General features: G+C 39.3%; 1 long non-coding RNA gene across 1 annotated transcript; it reads left to right on the top strand.

Annotated features, from left to right (window-relative positions):
* Window positions 1-1,869: 1,869 nt before the first annotated feature.
* Window positions 1,870-3,431, top strand: LOC149227368 (uncharacterized). Its single transcript, XR_016247783.1, has 2 exons — window positions 1,870-2,883; window positions 3,001-3,431. It is a non-coding gene; the product is annotated as an uncharacterized LOC149227368 (long non-coding RNA).
* Window positions 3,432-4,825: the final 1,394 nt, after the last annotated feature.

Raw genomic sequence — 4,825 nt, 5'->3', positions numbered from 1 at the left:
ACTATGTTGAGTCAATAATAGAACACATTAATGATATTGCAAGCAATTTGTTTCGTTAATGCTATATTATGCAAATGTTATCTTATTGTGCTTATTTATATGATGTTAGAACTTCCAAATGTGAACATATTTCAATTCTATCACCTTTAATGACCAACACCCAATGTTTTAGGTGAAGGCAATCTCTAAGCCCTATTTGGGTTAAGGGAAGGAGATGGTCTTAGATTCAACTTAGATAAGTCTTTAGGTCCCTTAGGATATTGTTGACATTTCATGCATGGCATAAGGATCTTTGTAATACCCTTGCTGGTTTATGATATAAAAATATGTACATTGATATTAGGCTAGTGAATCAGATGTATATAATGGATAGGATGGTGAGCTGGAATGATTTTGTGAGTCTGCATGCCTATGTGTTTATGTTATATATTTTGGGGCCAACGTGCCAAAGCATATATGTCGGTTTGAGGGTCAAGGTTATAAATATGATGTAACTAATGTACACATTTTTATATAATATAATATAGGTTGGCTGTGGAGCCCACTCCATGGTGAAGAGTGGGGGGGCAGTGCAACTCCATGGTGACAGGAAATAGGGTGTTTGGTGACATGTGTTAGTTACAAAGGGCACATGGGGCCCATGTGGCATTAGTGTGTGCCACATGGCAAAGAGAGGCCATGCAATGATGAAAAGTGTATGTTTTCTTGGAAAAGAGATGGAGGATTATTTTTATGTTGATTATTGTGATTATCATTCTCATGCTATTGTCATTATGATTATGGTTGCGATGAGGATTATGGATGGAGTGGTTCTAGTGAATTTTCTATGCAACCAGCTGGTGAGCCCTAAGCTTGGGTTTTGGACCAGTTGGGAGTTGTTTCAGTTTATCGCCTAGAAGGGTGCCTAGAACCCCTATAGCAACATGAGCTCCTGAAATCCCATAGTTGAGACGTTCTTGGTTGACTGTAAGGCGCCAGGGAACATGGGCACCATTGAGGGACTGACACATGACACAAGGGAGGGGTGTGCCACTTGGACACAAGTTTGGGGAAGTATAGCATGTGGTTAAGTTGGTACCTTGGTCGTGGATGTTTCGGTGTTTTTTCGCTTGCCATTTCTTGTGGAATTGCAATCTCGGCTCGGGGCTAACCCGTGGTTGAATTTCATGAACCGCAAAGGCTATGGCAGAGTGGAATGTGGCGAGCCCACAATGAGTTTCTCTTTAATTCAAATAAGTGTTCATGTTAATATCATTTTGTTTTATAAAATTATATTTAGAAACCTAGATTTGTGAATTTTGTGTTATGTAATTATATAATTAATACTTCCTCTACAACTTCATAATTACATATAAATTTTAATAATTAAAATTATCAAGTCATAACTTAATAATATAATTAATAAAAATTTGAAATAATGATTATTAAAATTATTATTTATTAATCCAAAATATAGAGTATACATCAAAATATAGAATATACATCCATATAAGATTTATATAAAATAAATAATATAATTGAAAATAGCATGCAAGCCTTTATGTATGAACTTTATTGATGTCTTTGAACTTACATTAAAATGAATCTAAAAATATTGATAAATAAAATAAAATACTTTGTTGCAAAAATGATAATATTTTTATATTCACAAAACCACAACTACCGTCCAAATTGTAAAAAGTTCACAAATTATTGGACTCGTCCACCGATCAGAAAACTTGTTTCGGCGGGCAGACCACATATCATCATTCACTGCTGGAACTTGACTCTGCACGTGTTTCTTGGCGCTCACGGCATCGCGACATTACTTGGCAGACAAGAAACAAACTTCTTCCTTCCCCTGCAAGCAAACTAGAATTCGCAGGAGCAGCCATGCCATGAATGCCTATAAATATAAACCCGAATGCTACTCCTGTTATCTTTCATCCTCGCTCTGCATTGTATTTTCTCTGTGAAATCCCGATCCTTTCTTTTCAGTTGAGAATTGGTGAACTTGATTTGGAAGCTTCATAAATGGGAGGAGGAGATAGTTGCAGTTCCCAGGACACATGCCCCTGCCCATCTCACTCTGCTAGGCCACTCTCAGTGGTTCAAAGGCCTCCACCATCATTTCTCCCCTCTCCTCCACCTCCTGAACCATGCCTTTCAATACCTCTGGCCTTCCCTTCTCACCGTTCACGTTCTCCTCATCCTTCCACAACCCCTCCACGTTGCCACCAACACAGACACCACCATCATGGCCAGCGCAGACTAGGCCACTCTCACTCTGCTAGGCTACTTTCAGAGGTTCAAAGGCCTTCACCATCATGTATCCCCTCTTCTCCACCTCCTGAACCACGCCTTTCACTACCTTTAGCTTTCCACCCTCACCATTCGCTCTCTCCCGCGCCCCCAAGCCCTCCACAATTCCGCAGACACCATCACCACCACAGATCTGAGCACAAACACAAGCTCAAATGCAAGCACAACCCACCTGGTCATTTCCCACACCACAGACACCATAGATTTAACCATTCCATGCACCACAAACGCCACAGATCTCCCCATTCCCCACATCATCATCATATAGCTAAAGAGATTTTCAACCCCTTCCATCATAAACATCATGCCGCGTTTTCGTGCCACGATCCTCCTCCCGACCACGGCTTTTTCAACCACCCCATTTCTACCACTCCACGTGAGGGCTTCTAAGCTCTGTGACTCACCCACACTTTCCTAATATTCTGCACTACAGCTTCGTTCTCTACAGGAAATGGATAGTCAGTACTTTTATACTTTCGTCGCATCTCTACAGGAAATGTAAAACCAGTACTTCTAGACTTTCGTTGCTTACGCGGGGATCAGAGCCTTTCTTCAGAAAATTGAATACATTTTCTACTTTGTGTCTATATCAGGCATGGAATTATATGTAGCATGCCATGGAATGAGTATTTATTCGATTATCTTTTAATTTAATATATATGTTGCTTACTAATTTGTGCACACGAATGGATGTTTCAGTTACTTGTGTGGAAAATGCTGGCAATCGGTTTTCATTTCCATCTTTCATGGCAATTTGGAAAAGGATCTCTTAATACCAGCAACAAATGGGTGAGACAATTGATTCATTCTGTTTGAACAGGTCGTATGTAGCATTGATGGGTCAGAAAGAAATGAAATGAATACAATATATCTATGGGCGCCATTACGAACTAATGCTAAGCATCTGACCATTAATAAGAATTAATTTTTGTTTTGAGCATCAAAGCTGCAGCATATACAAGGAATCTGACTATGACTGCGAATGTTTAGTAACAGGATTTGAACCTGCGCTGGTTGTGACGGTTTCACCTGCAGTTTGAGCTGCTATGTATGGTCACTGAGGCACACATTTTTTTGCCCCTTCATTGGATTCCCTTTTACCTCTGATGGCGTTGGATGTATCCATTGAATCTGTCGCGGCAGCACAGGGCGAAAATTATCTGGCCAAGTCGATGGCTAAGAAGGCTTTTCAGAGTTTTCTGATTTGGGTAAAGAGGTTATCCTGCAGCTTAGCGGTGAATTTTTCCCTCAAGCAGGAGAACCATCGTCAGAATCCCGGCAAAGTTGGATGATGCTAAATAACATTTATTTGGCAGGTTGATGTCAAATGGAAACTTTTTCTTTTACTCCAAATATATTTGGGGCATTTCGACTAAATTCAGTTGAGATATTCATGGAAGCCTATGGCACAAGTCTTCTCTATTTTTGTCTGTCAATCTGAACATAACAGTGTCTTTGGGCTTAAAAATATGCGGATTTATTTATCAATGCCAGGATTATTGCGAGTTCATGGTGGATCGCAGAAAACAGGGAACATTCATAGGGAAGATCAAATTCTTTCCCATTTCATGGGGAACAGGAGAATTAGAAAAGGCAGGACACAACGATTAATGGAGGATTAATCGTTACATGGCTAAACGAGAGCCTTGTCCAAACAAGACAAAAGAAAGGAGGGAACCCCTTCTAAAAATATGATTGTTTCAAACGTCAAGGGCCAAAATATTAGATTTAAATATGATAATATTGTGTAGAAACACAAGGTCGTATATAATGCCCTCCATGCCTCTCCTATAAGAGAGTAGTAGACTCTTATAGAAGAATCTAGGTTTTCTCCATGCCTCTCCCATAAGAGAGTAGTAGAAGAATCTAGGTGTTTAGGAGCTAAGGTAAGTGTTGCATTTGGGAAAAGGGTGTTGAATTTTGTAGTTATGACTGGTCTTCCTAAGTTATATTTTTAACCCTTAAAATATATGTACACTATATTCATCCTCTACCATTGGACATCTAATTCAATCACTTTTGAGGAACGATTCAGATCATCTGAGGCATTGTTTTGATCCAGGTAAGGAAAATTTTCTAAGATGGCATAAGGATGAATTTATGAGATGGCACTAGGATGAATTTCTGAGATGGCAACATGACCAAAACTATGTGGAAGGAAGCAGACCGAATTCTTAGGTAGAGTGGCCAAGCCAAAATTTTTGGGAAACAAATTGACTTGTTTAGAGGGCAATTTGACCAAGTGTGGCTAGGGCAATGTCACTAGTTAGTTTGACTTCATGTTTGACTTGTGCCTTAGTCAAAAATCCTAATTTGAATTCGGTCTCATAGATACTTGAGTTAGTTGTGAGTTAATATGTGTGATGTGGCATAGCACTAGTTTATTGTCGGTTAATTCGAGTTAGATGGCTTTTTGTGAGTTGTGTACTAGTTGATGTTAAAATTTAGCCATCTAGTGGAGTTAAACTCTAGTGTTTGTTAGTTAACTGATCTCTAGTTCTAGAATAGAGATAGACTTGAGTAC

Source organism: Pinus tabuliformis, chromosome J, assembly GCF_031772625.1.
Source record: "Pinus tabuliformis cultivar Carrire ecotype Pingquan chromosome J, CPIR1, whole genome shotgun sequence".
In the NCBI taxonomy this organism is placed as follows: domain Eukaryota; kingdom Viridiplantae; phylum Streptophyta; class Pinopsida; order Pinales; family Pinaceae; genus Pinus; species Pinus tabuliformis.
This window is presented reverse-complemented; position numbering and strand designations above follow the sequence as displayed.